The following is a 24,968-nucleotide window of genomic DNA, read 5'->3' as shown; positions in this document are numbered from 1 at the left end:
GGCGCTGCCCTCTCGAGCTCTGTAACCTCTGAGAGTCACCAAGTCATTTTGACATACTGAACCTGTTTCCTCAACTGGAAAAAAGGGGTAATACATTTCCCCTTCTTCCCTCACAGGGTTCTTTAAAGAGAAAACTAAGATAATTACCAAGTGTATCAGTCACGGTTCTCTAGAGAAAATCCAACTATGTATGTTCAACTACACAACTAATATGATATAGATATTCTATTAGATATATACCATATATATTTAAAATATACCTATAAAGTATGTATCACATATAAAATATACATATGATAGACATAAAGAGATTTGATTTAAAGAATGAGGTTCTGGCTGGGCACGGTGGCTCACGCTTGTAATCCCAGCACTTTGGGAGGCCGAGGCAGGTGGATCACGAGGTCAGGAGTTTGAGACCAGCCTGGCCAACATGGGGAAACCCTGTCTCTACTAAAAATACAAAAATTAGCTGGGCGTGGTGGTGAGTGCCTGTAATCCCAGCTCCTCGGGAGGCTGAGGCAGAATTGCTTGAACCCAAGAGGCAGAGGTTACAGTAAGCCAAAGTCGTGCCACTGCACTCCAGCCTGGGCAACAGAGCAAGACTCCATCTCAAAAAACAAACAAAAAGAGCGAGGTTCACATGATCATGGAGGCTGGTAAGTCTAAACTTTGTAAGACAGGCTGGGAACTCAGGCAGGATTTCCATGTTTCAGTCTTGAGGCAGAATTCCTTCCTTAGGAAACCTGTTTTTGCTCTTAAGACCTTCAGCTTATTGGATGAGGCTGGTATGGACTGAAATGTGTCTTCCCAAAATTCATGTGTTAAAGCCCTCACCTCCAAAGTGATTGCATTTGGAGACAGGGCTTTTTTTTTTTTTTTTTTTTTTTTTTTTTTTTGGCAGAGTCTCACTCTGTCGCCCAGGCTGGAGTGCAGTGTCACAGTCTCAGCTCACTGCAACCTCTACTTCCTGGGTTCAAGCGATTCTCCTGCCTCAGCCTTCCAAGTAGCCGGGACTACAGGTGTGCGCCACCATGCCTGGCTAATTTTTCTATTTTTAGTAGAGATGGGGTTTCACCATATTGGCCAGGCTGGTCTCGAACTCCTGACCTCACGATCCGCCTGCCTCGGCCTCCCAAAGTGCTGGGATTACAGGCTTGAGCCACTGCACCCAGCAGAGACAGGGATTTTAAAGAGGTGAAGAAGGTTAAATGAGGTGACAGGGTGGGGTAGTGGGAAGAAACACCAGAGAACAGGCCATGTGAGGATGCAGGGAGAAAGCAGCCATCTGCAAGCCAAGGAGAGGCCTCAGGAGAAACCAACCCTGCCACCATCTTGATTTTGGACTTCCAGCCTCCAGAACTGTGAGAAAGGCAGTTTTGTTGTTTAAGCCACCCAGTCTGTGTTACTTGTTTACGGTAGCCCTAGCAAACCAACACAGGAGTCCACCCGCAAGTTAACCATTATCTCCTTTACTTAAAGTCAACTGATTTTAGATGTCAATCACACCTTCAGAATGCCTTCACAACTTCTAAACTAGTATTTGATGAAACAGCTGGGCACCGCAGCCTAACTCCCCATTAGCAAATGCATGAACACTTCAGCAGCAAAATGTGTCCTCACACTAAGTAAAATAAAGCCTATCATTAGCCTTCCTGACTTTGGGTCAGGTTTGGCACCAAATGAGTTACAAAATAATCATTGGTCTTTGAAGCTTGGGAGATGAGAATTAGAGATGGAAGATCAAAGATTAATTTTACTTACTTCATAGTTGTGACTCTAGTCAGACCTGCCTGCCCAGGTATATTGAAAGAGCAAAGTACTTTTATCCATTTCAAATAGTTATATAATGGCTGCCATTCATAAATATGTAATACTCTGCTACATATTAAATAAACTTTTTCTCAGATATCTTTCAGAACAATCCTGTGAGGTGCATGTTATGATGCCCATTTTATAGAAGAGGAACCTAAGCACAGAGAGGGAAAGTAATTTGCCCTAAATTACACAGCTATAAAGAGGCAGAGCGGGGTAGTGCATATGACCAGCTCACTATGCTGCCTCCTCCCATGAGATGATGTGTACAGGAAGAAAGTCTCACTGTTCAGAAAACATAGTCCACGCTCTGGAGCCTACATCATCACCACGTGTTCTTGGTGTCTCTTCCTAGTGCCCCCACTCTTGTCTGACACTCATAAAGCCCTTTCATTTTGGTTTGTCCTCAGATAGCTGCAGGAAGAGATGCCCTAAAGATCTGGTGTGGACGCTGCCTTCCTCACAGCTCCTCAGTGGCTCCCCATTAATTACTCCACACAGGCAGTAAGCCTCATCATAGCACTCAAAGCCCCTAGGACTTGGCCTTAACTGGTTGGTCGGTTTAGCAGCACCATATTTTATTGCTGCTTTCCAACTTTCATGTGTTCCACTAAACTGGAAAAACCTCCTCTCCCAATAGCTGCTGCGGCTTCTCCTCTGAGGTTGCTGAATGAAGCTTTGTGGTGTGGCAGAAGCAGGGAGGGTTCCAGAGTCCTACTGGCCCCCTGTTTCACCATCTGTGTTAACTTCAGGGAGTTATTTTCTCATTCTGAGCCGTTTTCCACTTGGAGGAGATGGGCAGAGTTGTACCTACTGCACAGGGTTGGTGTGAGGACTCAGAAGGATACAGAACATAAAGCACCAATTGTCCTGTGTTAATATAAGAAGGTTGAGAAATACTATTCTTTCTCCCTGACAGGGAGCCTGTGAGCCAGGCAGGAACAGGCTCATCCGTGTCACGCAGGGTCAGTGTTTAGTGCCTCTGTCTTTGGCCGATGAGTGGACTCACACCTCTGGCACATGGCCTCATTCACTCCCAGAATAGCAGAAGCCACCTGGTGGTTGCTGGCGCTGGTCCTCACGCCTTGAGTCAGAGCTCTCCTGGAAAGGTCTTCCTTCAGCTCCTTTCAGTTACATGATTGACATGCTTTTTTCTGGCAGTAAAGCTGGGAATGGAACTCCACAGACTTCAAAAACATTGAATGGTGTCTTGCTGAAATTGCTTTTTTTTTTTTCATTTTTAATTCGAAGAAAACAAAAGCCCAAACCTTGCAGTGGAAAAGTCATTAAATAATTTACTGCATTTGCCGTTTTAAGTGGTAATTTAATACAACCATCCTTGAAGCCTCCTTTAGGACAAAAATTTTGAGATAGAAACAAAAAAGGGCACAGTAGCTATACTTATATCAGATAAAATAGACTTCAAGCCAAAATCTGTAAAAAGAGACAAGGCCATCCTATAGTAACAAAGAGGTCAATACAGCAAGAGGATATAACAATTGAAAAAAATATCTATATTCAACATTGAAACACCTAAGTATGTAAAGCAAACATTGAACAGATCTAAAGGGGGAGATAGACTGCAATACACTTGTAGTAGTGTACTTTAACACCCCATTTTCAGCAACGGACAGATCATCCAGACAGAAAATCAACAAAGAAACATCAGAATTAAACTGGACTCTAGACCAAATGGACCTAACAGATATTTACAGAAAATTCCATCCAATAGTTTCAGAATACACATTCTTCTCAACAGCACACAGAACATTCTCCAGGATAGATTATAAGTTAGGCCACAAAACAAATCTTAACAAATTTTCAAAAATCAAAATCAGAATTATATCAAGTATCTTTTCTGACCACACTGGAATAAAACTAGCAATCAATAACAGGAGGAACTTTGGAGAGTGTATAATTACATGGAAATTAAACAACATGCTCCTAAACAACCAATGGGTCAACAAGGAAATTTAAAAGGAAATTTAAAAATTTATTAAGACAAATGAAAATGGAAACACAACTTACTAAACCTATACAACAAAAGCAGTTCTAGGAGGGAAGTTCACAGCGATAGATGCTTATATCGAAGAAGGAGAAAGATCTCAAACAACCTAATGTTGCTCCTTAAGGAACTAGAAAAACAAGAACAAATTAAACCCAAGATTAGTATAAGGAAAGAAATAATAAAGATCAGAGCAGAAATGAGCAAAGTAGAGACTAAATAAACATTATAAGAGATCAATAAAATGAAGAATTGGTGTTTTGAAAAGATAAAATAGACAAACTGTAAGCTAGACTAACAAAGAAAAAAGAGACGACTCAAATAAAATCAGAGATGAAAAAGGAGACATTACAACTGATACCACAGAAATACAAAGGATCATAAAAGACTAGTATGAACAACTATATGCTAACAAATTGGAAAGCCTGGAAGAAATTAATAAATTCCTGGACACATACAACCTACCAAGATTGAATCATGAAGAAATAGAAAACCTGAACAGACCAATAACGAGTAATAAGGTTGAATCAGTAATATTTAAAAAGTTTCCTATCAAAGAGAAGCCCAGGACCTAGTGCCTCACTAGGGCCCATCCCATAAATGAGAAGTAGCCTTCCTCCAGGAGAAGGCCATGTTTTCTGGAATCGGGAATCTGGGTAGTATGAGAAGCCAGAAGCTCTCACATATTTTCTGGCAAAACGCAGTTGTCTAATGGCTTTGCAATTCACGCAGTTGTCTAATGACTTTGCAATTCCATGGAGATTAATTTACCTTCGGGGTAAAATATGGAGACATTTAGAGAGAAAACCAAATGCCGATGTTTTAAAGGTAGCCTGAAGCTTTATCAGTGTTGTGTGTGCATAAGATCCTGGTTCAAGGAGATTTGAAAAGACATTTGTGATCTGTGGGATTTGATGATTTTTCATTCTCTCATTGGCTTTTCAAAATGTACAGCAACTTTTTTCTTTGCAGAGCACCAGTGAAGCATGTGGCTGTTGTTATTAATGAAAAACCTAAATGGATTTATTTCTTAGTTTAATGCGTTAATTTCATTCTACATTATTATTATTCCATCTGGTATAAAATCCTCAAGAAACCACTTGTGATCTTTTTTAAAAGAATTGCAGTAAATACATATAACATGAAATGTACCATCTTAACCATTTTTAAGTATGCAGTTCACTGGCATTAAGTACATTCGTATTGTGTTATTTGTTACAATTTTGCCCTTCCTCCTACCCCCACCCTCGTCAGTCTGGACTCACATAATGGTCACAGAAGACTCTGTTGACTAATTGATATTTCTACTCGTGCCATTCTAACTCTATCGGAGGATATCACACCTTTGTCCTGTGAGGGTCTCTCCTCCATTTGAACAGTAATACCACCAAACACTTTAATTTCAGCCAACTTCCCACAGCACTATGGTGAATAATATATTTATCTCTAATTTATAGTCATTCTTCTTTACACAAAGACTACAGAAGAAAAGTTATAAGAGGGGAAGGAGCCAGTGTTTATTGGATAGCACTGTGCTCCTTTTATGCTAAGCAATTTACAGATCTCATCTATTTACTGTTTTCAGGTATCCTTTACCATAAGTGGTATTATCTCCTTTTAACAGATGAGAAAATTGTGGCCCAGAGAGATTAGGTAACAAGGTCACACAACTGGGATTGAACTCCATGTTCAAATGAATCCAAAATCCAACATGGTACGTGGGCTAAGAGAAAAAGAACTCAGAAAGACTGGAAGATTCTAGGAGGGAGACGGGAACAGCGAATGAGTGAGGAAGTGAGTAAAAGAAAGAGAATGCTGGTCTCCCTTTCTAAAATCAACATCATTAACTCTGCTCTTAACAGCACTAACAGGGTCTTTAGCTGACTGGGCTGCTTTCTTAAGAAGAGTCCTCACTGAAAGGGCTTTGGGCCCTCCTCTCCCCCACTGGGAATCTGATTACAGACATCACAGGTTACTTTGATCACTGGCATTCTTCTGCTCAAAGGATCACTCAGAGCTGCAGGCAGAGTTTCTGACTCTGCCCCAAATTAAAACACCAACTATTTGTCAAGATAGACTTTTCTTAACCAACCACCTCCAAGTATTGGAATGTCTCTGTCTAGTTGAAAATGCCCCCCAGGGAGTTACCATGGCAACCCCTGTCTGCAGAACGGCAGGATCAAATCCTTAAAAGAGACTTTCAAATTGGTGTGGCCACTTGCAGCCAGAGGCCCACACTGGGTTTTGCTGTGGGTATCTATCTGATGACCCTAGTCTAAGGCATGACAATCCAGGAGTCAAACTCAAAGTTACTGAAGACATGTGAAGCATCTCCCCCAGCCTCAGGAGTGGGTTTGCAGGGTCTTTATCAGGCTGTGCTTATTTTCCTCTGTCTTTGCCCCATCTTCCAAATTCAAAGTCAAACACTTAAAAGATTTATCTGTTATAGAAATGGACTGGCATGCAAGCTAGTGAAGAGGTAGCTTGCTCAATGAAGGTAGATAAAAGAAGTTAAAAACATTTGAAGATTAGAAAATTGGAATTTGTTTTTGATAAAGAAAGATAATTTTCAAGAGATCTCAATAATTGTGCCTGTGGGGTTTTTTGTTTTTGTTTTAAAAAATGGAATAGAAATGTAAACAGCAAAGAGGTTTGAAATGCATAGTTTGACACAGGCAAGTTTCAAAATTATACATCCTCCAGCAAGTCAGTCTTATGCTAGGTTTTGATAAGTGCTGTGATCCATCTAAAGAGGACAAACAACATACCTTAGCATTTAAAAGATGTACAAGGTCAGTTACATGTGCGTGTAGGGTTTGTAGATGTGTGTAGAAAGATCTGTAAATGTTACAGAAGCATTAGGCTTTCCAATCCTCTTTTTGTAATATCTTGTTGCATTGTTATTTTCCTTGGCTCCAACCATCCAGGAAGATTCCACAAAAGTCCATTCATCTCTTTCTTCCATCCCCTCGGCCTGATCTCTCTGGCCATCATAGTCTGACGCCACAGCAGGAACAATGTAGACCCCAGCTATAAGGGATTTGGGGAGCCCCAGACTCTTGGAAAATTCAGAAGAATGAAATACTTTTGTCATAGAATGGTGTATTAGTTTCCCAGGGTGGCTTTAAAAAACCAAGAATATATTCTTTCATAGTTCTCAAAGCCAGAAGTCCAAAATCCAGATGTCAGCAGGATTGGCTCCTTCCGGAGGTTTGAGGGACATTCCTTCCTGTACATCTCTCCTAGCTTCCGGTGGCGTCTGGCACTCATTGGTGTTCTTTGTCTTGCAGATGGGTCATCCCAATCTCTGCCTCCATCTTCATGCAGTGTTCTCCCTGTGTGTGTCTGTGTCTCTTCTCTTCTTCTTATACGGACTCCAGTCATATTGGATTAGGGTCTCCTCTAATCCAGGATGACCTCATCTTAACTTGATTGGTTACATTTGCAAAGATCTTATTTCCAAATAAGGTAACATGCACAAGTAGGGGGTGAGGTTAGGATCCCAACGTATCTTTATGTGAGACACAATTCAAACTACAGCAGTTGGATTCCTCCTAAAATGGACCCTGAGACAAACATTTGAATGCAAATAGCTTATTGGTGAGGAGGTCTCAGGAAGTACTGGGAAGTAAGTGGGGAAATAAGAAAGGGAAGAGGAGGAAGCCAACCAGTACGGAGTGGAATAACAAGTATCTGAGCACACAGCAAGATACCCAGCACCTGAGCACAGGGGCAGAGTCACAGGAGTCCTGTTGGCAGTAGACAGTCATCATATCTGGGGTTAGTGAGGGCCGTGGACTATCAAGAACGTCCACTCCAACTTCAGGTGCTCAAAAGAGAATTCTTTTTTGTTGAGAATAAGGAATTTTTATTGTAAATCACCTCAATTCTTTTTTAAATGTTGGCAGGTAACATTGTTTAATAAATTACAAGTAAGATATTTTACTCCAAAATCATTTTCTTTGAATATTGCCCAGCTATAGAGCATCACAAATAATTCAAAATTAATAATTGCGTTATCTGCAGTTTAAAATAAACTGTCCCTTTGTCATATCTTTCCATCTTCACTGAGTTTGATTTTCAGTCCTATGCCTTCCTCTCCTCAGTCCATGCCCATCCAGGTAAATTTCTATTCTGTCTTAAGACCAAATTGTATCTCACCATTGACCATGAGCTCCACTCAGTCATCCATACTACAGATCCTTGTACATAGTAATTACTCTATAAGTGTTTGATGAATGAATGAGTAAGTGAATCAATGTGGGATCACTGATTGTTTCAAGCTCTCCATCCCACACAACTTTAGATTGGCACTCTAACTACATGACTGTGCAATTCATTATACTTCAAAATGTGTCATAAACTAGGATATACTTTATATTCACATGAATACCTTGAAAATACTTACTAACAATTTGTTCAGGTGTCACTGAAAAGGCCATTACATGACTGATGTTTCTTCCTACAATGCGATTTGCTTTGATATGCCACCGCGTGGCTCTTTCCTCACGGTCTGTCAGTATTCTGTTCACAGCTTCTTCTCTTTGACTCCAGGTCCGCTTGCTGCCTTTCCTCCAAAGAGGAAAGCCTGTCACCCATCATCTCTCAGTAGGCTGGAATCTTGGTGATTCCAGAGCCCAGCGTGCAGCAGCCCTGCTCTGCGTGTTGCAATTCTAATGCTCCCTTATGCAGAAGTGGGGATGATGTGAAGCTCTTTTCCAAGATCATAATTCTTGTTTGGATTCTAATCCACACAAGATTAACCTTTTCTGGATTTCTGCAGGAGCTGAAGAACATCTAAAACACGAGCCATTTGTCTTTAAATTATCCAATTTTATGATCATAAATTCACCTATGATTCTATGAAATGCAGTGCTACTACCAGAACCGATTCTAGAAGAAACATCATTCTTGGTTTCTCCTTCATTATTATTGCCTATATTATCAACACTGTCAACACCAACAACGTTTGTCAAGCACCAAAACAGTGTGAGCTGTTTTCCTTGGGGCTAGAGGAGAAGAGGCAACATCACCTTTTAAACTTGGAGCTTAAAATCTATTGCATTGGCATTTTTTACAGGCATTTTTTGAGCATCCACCCAACTATTTAATAAATAGTGATTGCAGGCCTACTGCCGTAAGACTGCAATGGTGAACAAGACCCAGCTCCCCATGAATGTCCATAATGACAGTATTCATCATAGCCAAAAGCTAGAAACAATCCAAGTGGCCATCAGCAAAGGAATCATTAAACAAAATGTGGTGTGTGCGTGTGCACACACACACACACACACACCAGAATATTACTCAGCTATAAAAAAGGATGATGTCCTGATACACATTACAACATGAATGAACTTGAAAACATATGCTAAATGAAGGAAGTCAATCACAAAAGATCACTATCAGTCTGTTTTGTGTTGCTATAACATAATACCTGAGACTGGGTAATTCATAAAGAAAAGAGGTTTAGACTGGGCACCTGTAATCCCAGCACTTCAGGTGGATCACTTGAGGCCAAGAGTTCAAGACCAACCTAGCCCACATGGCAAAACCCCATTGCTACTAACAAATACAAAAATTAGCCAGGTGTGGTGGCATGCACCTGTAATCTCAGCTACTCTGGAGGCTGAGGCAGGAGAATCTCTTGAACCCAGGAGGAAGAGGTTGCCGTGAGCTGAGATCACGCCACTGTACTCCAGCCTGGGTGATGGAGTGAGACTCTCTCAAAAAAAAAAAAAAAAAAAGAAAGAAAGAAAAAAGGTTTCATTTAGCTCACGGTTCTGCAAACTGGGAAGTTCCCAGGCATGGTGCTGGCATCTGCTGAGGGCTTCTGTGCTGTCATAACGTGGTGGAGAAGGTTAAAGGGAAGCAGACACATGCAAAGAGGCACAAAACGGGAGGAGGAATCTCACTTTATAACAATCCACTCTTGCAGGACGAATTCATTCCCAGAGAATAAATCCAGTCTCTTGAGAATGAGAACTAAGTACTGCGCGAGAATGGCACCAAGCCATTCCTGAGGGATCCACCCCCATGACCCAAACACCTCCCACTAGGACCTACTTCCCAACACTGTCACATTGGGGATCAAATTTCAACATGAGTTTTGGTGGAAACAAACCATATCCAAACCAAAGCAGTCACATATTAAAGATTCCCCTTATATCCAAAATAGGTAAATCTGTAGAGACAGAACACAGGGGCTGGGAGGAGGGCAGTATAGATAATGACTGCTTAATAGGTATGGAATTTCTTCTTGGCTCAATGAAAATGTTTTGGAGCTGGCTAGAGGTGGTGGTTGCACAGCAGTGTGAAGGTACTAAGTGCCACTGAATTGTGCAATTTAAAACGGTTAATTTTATGTTGTGTGAATTTCACCAAAATAAACATAAATTTTTTAAGATCTAATTTTTATTCCTCACAGTGCATTATTTTCAGTTTTATGTCTGGAGTTGTATGGGCATTCAAAGAATCTATAATATAATGGAGGAGACAGACAACAATCTAGAAATGGAGGCAATAATTTCAATATCATTGAGAGCTTTAAAGCAGAAAAGTACATGAAAACTATTCATGGATAAAAGTTGGACGAGGAATAATAGAGAATTTAGGCACCGTGGTGTTCATGCCTCATGGCCTTAGCCCCTTAATTAACAGGGGGTTTTCTTTGTTTTTTTTGGGGGGGGCACGGGGTGGGGGTTTAGCAGCCACCAACCAAGTTGATGGAGGAAGAGAGAAATAAAATGATGATGGAGGCACAGATTCTGCCTGCCCTCAATCCCACCTGCTGTCCACTGACATTCTAATGAGGGACAGAAACCTGCCCACAGGCAACTGGAAAATGAGGTAAAATAGTCAATGCTCTGGGAGGAAGCAGACATCAAGCTCCGTGCAAGCCCAGGAGGAAGGGAAGTCATCTCCATCCAAGAGAAGGAACCACTGTCTACTCATGCAGGGCTGATGGTACATGCCAGGGCTCTGTGCCCCAAAGGCTGTTCTGAAAAGAAATTCATCCCATCAGTAAAGGAGGCCAGTTATGCGTGTGGCAAATTATTTTCTAGCTAGATCAGCAGCCTGCTGAGAATTTAGGACATGCTCAAAGTGCCAGCTGATTCTGGTCTCCTTCTTAGTTTTCTCTCCCCAAGAGTTGCCCATCTGACTTCCCATATTCTTTGGGGTTGGGTGTTGAAGGTGGGCAGCATCAAGGACAAGGAAACCCTATTTCTGGGTTTTGCTGTCAGCCGGGACAGGTGCTCAATGCTTCATTTACAGTATCTCTCACAGTCATCCTTTGAAATAGGGATTATGACCATCCCTCTTTTGCAGATGAGGCCTGGAAAAGTTCAGTGATTTGCTCAAATTCCACAGTCAAAAGGTAATGAAATCAGGATTGGAACCAAGGCCTGTCTGATAGTCCAGGCTCTGCTCTGTGTACCTCACCCTACAGCCTCCCAGTTTGGCTAAGAATCAACACTATCGGGCATAAACCTTAATTAGGAGAAGTTTCCAGTTGAAAACATGAAAGGAAAAATTAGTGTGAAGCTGGAAATGTTAAGGACCAGTAGTTTAAAACATCATGCACAGCAGACATCGTAATTCCCTGGGTGACTGAGGCTGACTCCATTGAGACCTCGGCTCTCCTTCCTATGATAGGGTCCAACTTGACATTAGGGTCAGGTTGCAGTGGATCAGAAGCCAGGAGCCTGGGGGAGGGGAGGGAGAGTCAATTCAGCCCTCAGCTAGATCATGTCTGACCTTTCAATGTTTTTGTTTTGTTTTTTTGTTCTGTTTTGTTTTGAGACAATGTTTCACTCCCATCACCCAGGCTGGAGTGTGGTGGCCGGATCACGGCTCACTGCAGCCTTGACTTCCTGGGCTCAGGTGATTCTCCTGCCTCAGCCTCCTGAGTAGCTGGGACTACAGGAGCATGCCACCACACCTGGCTAATTTTTTGTATTTTTAGTAGAGACGGGGTTTCACCATGTTGCCCAGGTTAGTCTTGAACTGCTGGGCTAAAGCAATTAGCCTGCCTTGGCCTCCGTGCTGGGATTACAGGCATGAGCCATTGCACCTGGCCTTATTTTTTTCTTCAAAAATTTTTTTAGCATTTTTGAACTTGAACCCAGTGTTAACAATTCAGGAGATTTTACATAAAATACTGATTTCTGCCTCCTTTTGACAAACGACATTGGACCTATGCTCCTAAGCATTCCGCAGGAGTTGGGCAGCAGTGCTTCAGTTGGGTGGGCTCCCTTCCCCGCAGGACCTGCCTAGCTCCCTGTGCATCTGTGACCTTGGTTGCCACCTGAACTCATGCCCTCAGCCCAGAGCCGAGGCCTCAGGGGAGGCGTCTGATGAAGAAGGAGCAAATTGTATGCAGACCTCAGTTCACTCTGCTGTAATGAAAAGGCCAGAATTGACATTTTTAAAATTCAGTATCGTCTAATAATAAAACTCTGTATTTACTGAGAGCTGTGCTTCTGAGAGCACCAGGCTTTGTACAAACATCACTCTGGAATGACAACAGAGGCTCGGGGAAGTGAGAAGGTGACTTGGACTAGGATCTCCATAGTTAAAAGAAACAGGCATAAAGGAAAAGTGGCCTGCTCCAGGCAGGATATAGAGAGGCCAAAGCATCATGACGTGAATTCAAAGAACAAATGTTTGCTGAGCACAGGCATGTAACAGGCACTGCAGCAGGCAACGAACAAGACAGTCTCTGCCCTGCGGTGCCTCTGCTTCCCAGGTCTTGCGCTCAGTTCTCTACTCCTTGACCACAAAAGAGATGGGGGAGGAAGGCCGCCTCTGTCCCTTCCCACAGGTCCACACTCCTCTCATGCTCACCCTCTTTATCTCAGGCTCTTGCATCTGTGATCTTTGGTGCACCCTAGTCCTCCTGAAACTTGTCCAGCAGCTGGGGCCCTGCTCATCCTCTGGCCTTAGTCCAGACACCACCTGCTCTGTAAAGCAATGATTGTATTGTTTTATATAAATCTTTTTCTCTCTTCCCGCTGGGCTGTTCCCTCCATGGGAGGAGGGAGCATATTTGATAGGGAGGCATCTCTATTTTCCTGGCTGTGTTTCCAGGTGGAAGGGCTTCGGCCAGAACATTCCTGCCAACCCTACCCTGCCCCCAACATTAACTCCTTCTTTGCAGAAGAGTAACTGACGTATCTAGCTGATGAGCTGAAATGCCTGGTACACTGGGCTCTGCCCTTTCTCTCTGTCTCTAATCTGGCTGCCCGTGGAGGAGGCAGCATATGCCCATCAGCCCTCAGCCTCACAGCAAGCTCCCTGGACACACTCAGCCCTTTTGGGGAGGACACTCAAGTGGTCTGGCTCTGCAGTAATGGATTGGACAAGCTTGTGAAGTAACGGGAGGTGGAACATCTAAGCCACATCCTTCAATCCATTTTTACCAGTAATAAAGCTGGTATTTTAATCTTCCTCCTTCAGACTCCTGAATATCTCTCCACTGGTTTCAAACTCAGAGGATGAAGACAGGAGTGTGATTTCTTTCTCCCTTAGAACTCTACTAGGGTCTCCTTATCGCTTCTATCCTCATGACTAGTGCGGGGCCTGGTACATAATATAGGCGCTCGCAATCTGTTGGATAATAAATTAGTCCAAGATTCTGGGATGGGAGGCCCCTACTTTCCTTCCCCACTGTAGGAAAAGTGCAAAGCACACCCACTGTCATGCAACACTGGGTACACGGGATTTCCAGGCAGGGGTAGGGCAAGGGTGGGGCAGGAGACGCCTCCCAGGCTGAAGTATGAGGGTCTTCTAGCTTTGATAAGATTATGTATGAAATGGAATTGTTCTAGCCCAGGGCAAAGACCAGTAAGGAACTTTCTGTCGGAAGAATAAAATCTACGTGAGTTTGATAAAGTTTAATTCTTTTTTTTTTTTTTTTTTTTTTTTTTTTTGAGACGGAATCTCGCTCTCTCGCCCAGGCTGGAGTGCAGTGGCGCCGTCTCGGCTCACTGCAAGCTCCGCCTCCTGGGTTCACGCCATTCTCCTGCCTCAGTCTCCCGAGTAGCTGGGACTACAGGCGCCCGACACCACGCCCGGCTAATTTTTTTGTAGCTTTAGTAGAGACGGGGTTTCACCGTGTTAGCCAGGATGGTCTCGATCTCCTGACCTCGTGATCCACCCGCCTCAGCCTCTCAAAGTGCTGGGATTACACGCCCAGCCGAAGTTTAATTCTTTTGAGGGAAATGGAAATAACGGTTCAAGTTTTTCTTTAAAAAGCACTCATCTGTCTAACTCAAAAGCAGCAAATGTTGAACACAGGATGCAACCAGATTTCAAAAGATAAGTCCCCTCACGTTTGTCTTCCTCCCTCCATCAACAGAGTCAGAACAAGAGAAGCCCTGGCTGTAAGGAGATGAGAAACTTCATGGGAGATGCCAGTGGCCAGAAGTCAGGTGTAAATTTTAATGTGGCCCAGGCAGAGGAGATCACTGAAGCTGGGAGAGTTTGCATAACCCCCAGGCAATGACAAAAGTTAAAAAAAAAGTTTGTTTGCTTGTTTGTTTGTTTAAAGCATGAAAATAACAAGGGAACATAATAGAGATCTGAAGACCTCCACCCACAGCACAGAGGAGCAGAATGTGGAATTTTCGCCAGGAAAGTAAACAGAAAATAATGTGAAATTTAAAATGAATTGACAAAATAAGTAGCCCATAATCATCATATATTTCTGTTGTCTTGGTGCTAGAGCGGCATTGACTCCTAGATCTAAATCTTCTGTGGGGCAGGGGCTGCCAAGGTTAGGGAGCAGGAGGTGGCAGGGCTGCTGGATGGAAAAAAGCCCACGCAGACAGGGACCCACTGATGAAACTCAGGTCTCTTCCAGATACGTTCCCACAGCTTTCTGCTCTTTTGGTTGTGGCAACTCCGTGTGGTAAGAGGTAGGGTTGCTGCCAATTCATGCCCAGTTATAAATGTTGGCTTTGCCACTCACCCAGTTGTGATGTTTAGCAAGTCCCTCAGTTTCCCCATTTGTAAAATGAGGATAATTGCATCTATTATCTCAGAAATTGTTATGCAAATTATGTAACCTAAACTAATACTATGTGCCACAACCTAAGAACATTTTATCACCTTGTGGATCCAGAAATTCCATCTTGTCAAAAAAAGATTCCCTCTTGTCAAAGACTTGTAGTTCTCTTAGGAAGGGTAAATTCAGGAAGTCCTAATAATCAACAGTACAGATTGCTTCCTCTCTCTCTCTCTGTCTACCTTGTGTATGTTTTCAGTTTTTATTTCCCGGCTGTCTTAGTCCATTCAGGAAGCAAAACCTTTCAGGGATGGGCCACAGCGTAGCCCTAAAGTGAATTACGATAACGTGATAGTAATGCTTTCATTAATTAGCCGTTCATCTGTTTCAGGCATGAGATAACCCTCTCAACAGTGAGAGAGACGCTGTTATCATTCTCCTTTTGCACATGAGGAAACTGAGGCCCAGAGAGGTTCTGTAGCTCGCTTCAGATCTCATACCTAGTAAGTTCTGTCAAGTCCAGCCCTGCTGGGCGTATGCCCTGCCTTCATCTCCCTGTGCCCTCCTTCCTATCTCCCTCAACTGCATTCCTAGCTGGGACTGGGAGGAGAGCATAAAAGATAAAAAGAGAAGCCAGTGGAAAGACCCAGGAACACTGGGGTGGCCTCCCTGGGTCTCATCCTCTCTGCTTCATGGTCCCCTCTGCATAACAGAGATATGGGCCTCCTAGGACTGTCATGAGAATTAAATGAGGTAATTACAGAATGTGCTTGCCAGGGTGCATGGCATGTATTCAGCATTCAATAGATGTTGGCTGTTATGATCATTATTGGCTTTGTCCTCTCAACCAGAGCATGCCTAGAGGGAGAAAGAGAGAAAGAAGCAACAGGAGGAAGGAGGAGGGGGAATAGGAGGAAAGGGGAGTAGGGGAGGGAGGAGGGAGGAGGCAGAGGAGGGCACTACCCTTGATCATTAGCACCCTGTACTCAGATCTTAGCAGACTCTTGTCTCAGAGATACATGGGGGTGATTGCTTGAATCTGCTAAAAGAAATAACTAGTGCTTGTGGTCACCAGATTAAACAGCTAATCATGGCTCTGCATCTGTGATTATAAAGGAGTGAAAGCTGCTCAGAATGGAGAGCTTGTTAGGTAAGAATTGAATGAGCGTTAGTCACTTCTAGAGGCAAAACTTGCAATGAACATCAGAAGCTGTTGTGTCTTATGCATGAATCAAGCAATGTCTTATGAGGGTTTATTCTTTTTAAGTATCCAAGGCCAAACCTCAAATGTCTTAAAAATGAGGACCCAGGATAAAAAATGAATCTGAAACATAACAGGTTATTATTCAGTTCAAAAGACTGGCCTCTGGCTTCAGCTACTAATTAAAGTGTTTAAAATACTTTTTTCCTCTCTCTTTCTCTCCCTTATGTATATTTTTAGTTTTTGTTTTGCAACTGCCCTAGTCGATTCAGGCTGCTATAATAAAATACCTTAGACTGGGTAATTTATAAACAATGAAATTTACTTCTCATAGTTTCAGAGGCTGGGAAGTTCAAGATCAAGGCGCCAGTGGGTTCAGTGTCTGGTGAGAGCCTATTCCTCGTAGATGGCAACTTCGATGTGTCCTCACATGGTAGAAGGGGCAAAAAGACTTCCTCAAGCCTCTTTTATAAGGTCACTAATCCCATCCAGAAGGGCTGCACTCTCATGACCTAGTCCACCTCCCAAAAGCCCCATCTCTTACTACAAATACATTGGGGATTAGATTTCAACATATGAATTTGGGAGCTACACCAGTAGCAGATCATAGCACCAGTAACTCTGGGCTCACCTGTAGTCATTTCATTTCTCCCCAGGTCTCATCTGCAGTGTGTCAGAGCTTTGACATCTGAGGAAATGAGCTGCCATATCTTCTGATCACCAGGTTTCTCTTGCTGCTCTGACTAGGGAGCAGAGTGTCTTTCTTCCTCAGCCTTCCCTAGTTGCAAGGTCATGGCAGAGGGGGGCATTGATACTATTGGACATGTCTCCTGTGGTGCCTGCCTGACCAAGCTCCCACTGCTCACACCCATGGTGCACACCTGCCCCTGCTTCCTGGTCTCTGCTCACTGATTCAAAGGAAGGTACCTGTCCCAAGGGCTGTGATCATCTGGCTTACAGAGATGGGCAGGACCCATCCCAATTTTTTTTTTTCTCAGAAAGTCTAACCAAGAAAGATACAGTGCATGTGCCCACTGGTTGCAGGAATTATAGCCAAAAGGTCATGCAGCAGAGTCAGGGATAAGGAGACCTTATCTAGGTGAAGAGCCCTGCTGGTGGCTCCATAGAAAAAAAAAACAGATGTGAAGTGTGTGGCTGCGTCCAGTCAAGGTGGAACAGCAGAATAAAGTTTCAACCCTGTGGCAGAGTCCTGTGGACCTAGAAAGAAACTAAGGCATGGCTTAGGCAACAATGAATGTATGTGAGCCAAATTTGAGTGACCACAGCCCAGGAAACATTTCGAAGTTACTTTGGGAAGTGCTCCTGAGAACAAAAATGAAGTTCAAGCTTTTAAAGAAAAAAGGCCAAACTAGTGGGGCAATTTCAAGAGTTGTTTGTCAAATATTACAATTGGTGTGATTGTATCTAAAGCAGCCTTGGAGTCAAGGGGTTGGTTGTAACAGTCTAAAAGGGCGCCTGTGGTCAGGGACTGCCCAGCTCAGCAGGAAATAATGAAGGTAACAGCAGGTGTTTTGGCAGTTTCTCAAGCAGGGGCTGTGATCTCCAGGGTCTGGTGTTCTCTACTTAAGATGTGCCTGAGGCTCAAGCCAAAATGGCCTCCTGGCTTCATTTTAGGTCCTTGACTAAACTTTTGCCATCTTCCGCCATCTTCCTCTGTCAGTCCCCAGATCCGGGTGAGTCCCCCAGGGGCTTGGCCTGATTACAGCACCATAGGGGTCCTCGGGGCCAAATAAGATTCTCTTTCTTGCAGCCAAGTGAACCCAATCCTGGTACTGGGTACAGAGAAAAAGGATGCCACTATTCCTGTGGCTAGAATACTCCTCTAGAAATGGGGAGGATTTCGTTCTGATGCCACTCTTCTCTTGTCTGCCCAAATTGCTTCTACAAGACGTCATTGAGTGCAGATCCCTGGCCTCAGAGCAAATCAGCCTGGCGTGGCTCTGGGCATGGAGCAGGCTGATCTGTGGGAGCTTGAGGCCATGGGGCAGACTCAAGTGATCGCCCGTCTGCTTTCGGGTAGGGTGTGCGAGTAGCTGCAACAGTGGAAACAGCCTCTAAAACAAGGGCTTTAGCCCCACTTACAGATAAGTGGCAAATGTTTCTTATTTCTGAACTTGCTTATTGGTGCCAGCATACACATAGCCATTCAACAGGTACTTTCTGAGTCCTCTGATGTTCGAGTCACTGGGCTAGGTGGTAAGTGTGATTCAAAGATAAAATATTCAGGCAACTGTTGCTCTAGACTTATAATTTGGAAAACAAAGGGCATGTATTACAGACATCAAGACAAAACGTGTTAATTGTCATAAGAAGTACAAATAAAATGCAATAGGCATTCACAGTGGGGCTCAACTACTTCCTTCTGAAAGCATTAAGGGAAATACGGGGGCTGAGCTGACATTTTGTTTAGCTTCGACCATGGGGTAGGATTTGAAGGCTGGTGCAGGAGGCATGAAGAGGAAGCACTTCATGTTTAGCTGGAGAGTAAAAAGCAAGAGAAGGAAAGAACTTCATCAAGTGGTAGGGGCAGATTGAGGGAAAATCCTAGGTGATGAAAAATACCACAATGTGGAATTTGATCTTTATTTTGAAGACAAATTTTCTCATGGAAGGTTTTTGAGCAGAACAATGGAAGGCAGAGCCAGCCCTTAAAAAAATTACCAAAAATTGTAGGAAGGAGAGAGGCTCCAGAAGAGCATGAGGAATTTTCCATGTCTCACTGAGTTGAGGGGAGGGTTGGCACACTTCCCCACCCTCAGGCGCTTCCATCTCTCTTCCCCGTGCTGGAGTCTAAGCCACCTGACCATGTGCGCTTTCCTTCCATGACAAATGCCTTTTCTCTTCCTGACGGACCCCTGCCTGGCCTCCCTCCACTGTAAAACATTGCCAAATGGATTTAATTCAAATTCTGTGTAATAAAAACATAAAGTAAGGCAAAATAAATGGGAATGTTTTAAGTAACATGCTCTGGCATCTCATAAAAGCCTCTTAAATTGATTACAAAGAGAGCATGGTGTAGACTACAGAAAAAGGAGGGTTTTATGGGAACTCTGGCAGAGCCCCAAAGTGGAGCTGCACTGTGGTTGCTGCAATCATAATTCTTCCTCATATCAGGTTTTGTGCTTGAAATGCAGAGCTCTGCACAACGAGTTTTCCTTCCATAACCAGGGCATATATTTAAAAACAAAACCCCACAGTGGTTAGCAATTCCAGACAGCTCTGACCAGGCGCATATCGGGCATCTAGACTGCTGAAATCTTGAGGTCTGTTTTCTAACGATTGGGAAAACCAGGAGTGTAAAAGCATTATCCCAGTAGTTGGGGAAGATCTGTTTTTGCACCAGTCTGGCAGCCCTGGTGGGGCTGATTTTGCATGGTGCTTAGCCTTAAGCCTGGTGTTCAGTACAGAGCAAAATGATGGCACTATGCCTACCACTGGAAAGCTCCTCCAGAGATTGAAAAGATCCCCACTCTGGAATCTTCTCTTGTCTGCCCGATCCTATTCAGCAAGATGCCAGTCCTGTGCAGACCCTTGACATCAGAGCAAATCAGCCTGGCCATGGCTCTGGGCTTGGGGCGGGACTGACAAATGGAGGCATGAGGAGGAACCCTGTGTTCTGCAGTGACATACTGACCGCCTGATGGCCACACGATTGCTCTGAGAATGGGGATACTTGGCGAGGCTTCCACTTACAGAAGCGGAAACTGGGTGTCAGACTACCAGAGAAGGTGATGTACTGCAGGTCAAACTGAAGAGGCTGATTGAGGTGTTTTCTATGGATGGTTCAGATTGGCCCTTACCCAATAACTAGAAGAAGAGGAACAACTCCCATGGCTGGACTGTGCCCACACACTCAGCAGATACCAGTACACTTTTCTAAGTGTATCTATCTTCTGGTTTCTATCTTCTTGGGAGATAGATCTGGTCCTTATAGCTAAACCAGGGGACATCTTTTCACAAAACTCCCTGTATTTGCAGTATTTTTCCCCCAGAGTGTAAGATTCTTCCAATAAGTCTAGAACTCCTCTACCTTCTCTGTCTTTCTCTTTCTCTCTCTTTCTCATTTGCTCTCACTCTCTCTTGCTTCCTTCCTCCTTCCTTCCTTTCTTTCCCCTCCGTCCTCCTTCCCTCCCTCCCTCCCTCCCTCCCTCCCTTCCTTCCTTCCTTTTTCTCTTTCTTTCTTCTTTCCACATCACCTGGGAGTCTACTAAGTGCCACTCTGCTAAGGGCAGGGGGGACAAAAATGAACAAGGTCCAGTCCTGGCCTGCCCAGAACTCCCAGTTCCGTGTGATGATTCTCAACCAGATGTGCACTTGGTCAGAGTCACCTCCAACACTTAAGAAAAAAAAAAAGATTCCTGAGCTCTACCCCAGTCCAGTCCTACTACATTGGAATCTTTAGGATTGCAGCCTAAGAACAGGTATTTTGAAAAAGTCTTCCTGTGTGTCTTTGTTATGTAACCATGGAAAGAACTACTAGCCTGTTGGAGAAAAGTAGTTACAATATTATATGATAAGTTCTGGAATAGAGGTATGAACACAGAGATGTGTCAGCAAGGAGGGGACTATTAATTCAGTTAGGAGAGGGATGTGGTCAGGGAAAACTTCAGAGGTAATGCTCGAACTGGGTCTCACGGGATGAATAGGAGTTTGCTAAGGGGTTATAAGGGCAGAGAAGGGAGAGTTCTTTAGATGCACACACAAGAAGAGAAAACTGATTCATTGCAGGGGCTCCATGCAGTGGAATGAGCAAATGGGGAATGCTTTGGGGCATGGCCAGATGGGTGGCTTGGGGCCAACTGATGCTAGTTTTAGAGGTCTTGCCAACTCATTTGTATTTTTCCCCTATAAACCACAGGACAACTTTGAAGAGTTTTAAAGAGGGCATAATTGAATCACATTTACATTTGGAAAGGATAAACTAGGGGCAGTGTGATGAGGCTGAAGTAGGCAAGATCAACTAGGAAATTCTTTTTTTTTTTTTTTTCTTTTGAGATGGAGTCTTGCTCTGTCACCCAGCCTGGAGTACAGTGGCACTATCTCGGCTCACTGCAAGCTCTGCCTCCCAGGTTCTCACCATTCTCCTGCCTCAGCCTCCCAAGTAGCTGGGGAGGCGCCCGCCACCACACCCAGCTATTTTTTTTTTAATTTTTTTTTATTTTTAGTAGAGACGGGGTTTCACCGTGTTAGCCAGGATGGTCTTGATCTCCAGATCTTGTGATCCACCCGCCTCGGCCTCCCAGAAATTCTTAACATGAATCCAAAAGACAAATTCAGCATCTCATATGACCCAAAACCATAAGGACAAGATGGATTCATCAGAACCTTTACAAATGTGTCCAGGTTCTTCAGTTTTCACTTATTCTCATGAAAATTTAATTAACAGTCAATTTTCTATCTCCCCATTACTCCATCAACTACACACACTTGGTGGGAGAAAAGGGTTTACAAGCCTCAACCAATACAGTCACTGCTCTTCCAATCCTGGGTCCTCAAGATTGCAGCAAAGATAATGCTGCTGTTCCTGAGCCAGTCAGCCACTTTACTTCCTGCTCAGTATTCACCGAGTGTTTGTTGATCAACTATGGCAGGTAATCGCCATAGAAATAATCAATGCCTTCATTTTGTGCAAAAGATGTTTTCAACAAAGTACAAGCTTTCATTTCATGGTTAAATCAAGAACAGCTTGTTACATTTATTGTCTTGTGAACCCATCCCCTATTTTATGTTTTTTTTTTACTCAAAATATACAGAATTGATAAAGAAAATGCCAGTGAATGAAAAACTCAGAAGAATTCCCATAGAGCACACAATATTCATAAGAAGTTATTAAACAGCTCAAAGATCACTTTTAAATCAAATGCTTATCTAGATCCAAGAAGTTTGCTTGAGTGTGCTTCAAAAAGCTGTATGACCTAAAATTAAAGCAAATATAAAAAGAACAAGTTAAAAACTTCAAATGAATGAGGTTAAAACCATCTCTAAGAAGAAAATTTTAAATGGAAGAGCAGATTTGTTTATGGGCCAACTACTGAATAAAACAACTAAAAATCTAAGGATTACACATTGTGACTGAATGTTACAAAAGAATTCTTTAGAGATGGCAATAGATACAGTGATGTTTATAATATATGCCAGGTTTGTTAATTGGGGTCTATTATTTTGTACCCAGGTTGCTTATAAAATGGCTTTTTCTATGGTGAAGAACATGAAAAAGCAGCAAAAATGGACTGAAAATTGCCTGGAGACTTAAATTAGGCTCATCAGTCTAAATTGTGATTTTTATATGCCTAAACAATGACGAGATCATCAGAGGTCAAAGCAAGCTGCAAAGCCCTAGAGAAGCTATTAACAATTTAGCATTTTCAGATCATGTGGAAATTTTAATTCCGTTTACCAAAGATACGTGCAGAAATGGTTTTCATGATGATTAAGACCTGTAACTGTAAAAAATGTGAAATTTATAGCATCATAAAATGGTTTGTATAAAATGCAAATATCCCAGCTGGGTGGGTTGGCTGTGGAGGTCGCAGTTGGGTTCCTGACTGAGCTCATTACCATTCCAAGTTCAGCATGGGGATTGTTTGTTTTTTATTTTTAAAAAGGGCATGTTATTCTCAAGTAGCTTCTTTGATTATCTTTTGAGCATTGTGATGACCTCTTCAAATGGTGAACAGCTGTGCAAAGCAAACACATAAGCAAAAAGTATGTTAATTCAGGGGGTAAATTAGGGCATTTTCATATATTCTTGTGATTATAAAGTAGTATGTTCAAGTTTTAGTAAATTAATATTACGTTATCAGGTATGCAAGAGGAGTGAGAACCACTAAGGTCACATGTTTATGGACATAAAACATTGAAGGGGGTATAGAAAAATGCAAAATGAGGGAAAGTGGAAACAGAGAAAATGAAAGATAGGGTTAAGGTTGGGATTCAGAGGAAAAGAGAAGGGAAAATAGATGACTTGGAGGTATTGGTTCCAAAAGTGTGACAAGAGACAGCACAGAAACAGGGCCTCCTGAGCAAACATGACTATTATTGCTGTAGGACCTTCTCCTTAGTCCGGCTAAAAACAGGGTCATTGTCACACAACCATGAGAGATTAGGCTTGCAGACACTTTGAAGGGTGAGAAAAATGGAATTTTTTGGGCAAAAGGGGCAAAAAGGGAAACAGGAGGTCTCAGCAAAGCGAAAAGTCCTGCTAGCTAGCTGGCTTCCCACCTCACAGATGGAATCCCAGGTGCTACACTGGAACAGGAGAGGCCAGGCTCCCCCCAGCCCCCTCCACAAACCTCATAAATTTCAATAGGTACTAGTGAGCACTCCTCCCAGTGTGCAGGCCAGTTGGAGGTTCTCCAGTAACCCCTTTATACTTGGCAGTCTCATTATCCCTTAGCTTCCATTGGCCTCATCCTTTAGTCAATCAACAATTAATACATATTTATAGGCACTTACCAAAAGCTAGATGTCCAGGAGCAAAGAGGGAAAAAATTGGTTAATTATCTGGGAATAACTGCCTGGTCACAGACCCCTTTCTGGGAATAATCCCTCTCTCAGCTCCTGTGGAAGGGGCAGGACTTGGCAGCCTTCCAGTCATGGCTGAGTGGACCAGGGTCCAATTTAATGGTTGCAGGATGACCAATCAGTTTCTCTCTGGAAAATTTGAACTGAAGACACTGAAACTCTGTTGAAAGCAGATGCTGTACCCATCTTATCACAGAGTTGGGGTCATTTGGAAAGGCATTGAGGTAATTCAGTTTGTTACAATGAACAAGTGGGGAGATGTCACTGGCATTCATTGGGGGATGCAAAATATACACCAACACATCAGACAATCAACTCAACAAAGAATTGTCCCACCTGAGCTGCCAATGGCACTTCCATTGGAAAAACACAAAGTCAAAGAAAGATGGTTTTTTTGTTTGTTTTTGTTTTATGGGAGCACAGGCATGAAGAGAAAGCGGGCTCAGAGAAAGGAGACAGAGGGACACAAAGATGAGGGAGACCACACGGCTCTGAAGGGTGGTGAGACGGCTCTGTTCCAGGCACTGTTCCTGTTGTCTGCAGGTCAGCTACTCTTCCTGCTCTCCATTCTGTGGTGGTGTGAGATGTTACTATAACCTTCCAATAAGGCATTAAAAAAAAAACTTGACCTAATTTGAATTGAATTAGTTTTTTGCAACTAAATGAGTCTAGACTTAGAAAAAAAGATATGCCACAATCCCTTCCCCAAAAAGCTTAGAACTCAGTGGACAGACAGGACAGCATAGGTGACCATCACATAGCCTTACATAGCACCTTCAGTAATGAGGCCGGTGTGTCCCAGTGACAGGATTCATTGTCAGTCTTTGCTTCACTGAAGGTGGCATAATAAGGGTGTCTCTCCCACAATGTAAGGTTAAATACTCATGAAAAAATGTCAAATGTTTCCTCACTCCTGCAAAAAAAAAAGATAGATAGAATAATATGTATATATACTTGGGTTGTGTGACAGAAAGGAGGAAAAGTAGATTTTAGGGAGGGAGTTGTTTGTTTTGTTGTTTTGGTTTGGTTTTCATTTTGAGAAAGAGGTCCAAGCCCTGTTAGGGCAAGAAGCAGAGGGGAGAAGACCCAGCCAAACCCAAACTCCGAAATGCTGCAGGGTCCTGCTACCCACCACCCCTAACCCCCAACCCCCAAGTTCTTGCACTTGCTGTTTCCTCTGCTTAGCACTCGGATAGGCAACACTGTCTGCATAAAAGCCAATTCTGGAAAAATAAATATGTTTGCATTTACCCCTTTCCAATGAAAGTAGCAATACTGCGTACCATAAAAACAAAAATTCAAATGTACAACCTAGATGATCTCACTTTATGTCATAAAGGTATGTCAGGGGGAAAATTTGCACTATTTTGCCACACACATATTTAAATCTGACTTTA

At 43.1% G+C, this 24,968-nt stretch overlaps 1 long non-coding RNA gene across 1 annotated transcript in view; it reads left to right on the top strand.

Annotated features, from left to right (window-relative positions):
* Positions 1-24,175, top strand: part of LOC129136823 (uncharacterized) — a 52,341-nt gene extending 28,166 nt beyond the window's left edge. The window contains exon 3 of the long non-coding RNA XR_008538799.2: positions 23,995-24,175. This is a non-coding gene — a long non-coding RNA (uncharacterized LOC129136823). The remainder of the gene's footprint in view (positions 1-23,994) is intronic.
* The last annotated feature ends 793 nt before the right edge of the window (positions 24,176-24,968 follow it).

Source organism: Pan troglodytes, chromosome 14 (genome assembly GCF_028858775.2).
Source record: "Pan troglodytes isolate AG18354 chromosome 14, NHGRI_mPanTro3-v2.0_pri, whole genome shotgun sequence".
In the NCBI taxonomy this organism is placed as follows: domain Eukaryota; kingdom Metazoa; phylum Chordata; class Mammalia; order Primates; family Hominidae; genus Pan; species Pan troglodytes.
This window is presented reverse-complemented; position numbering and strand designations above follow the sequence as displayed.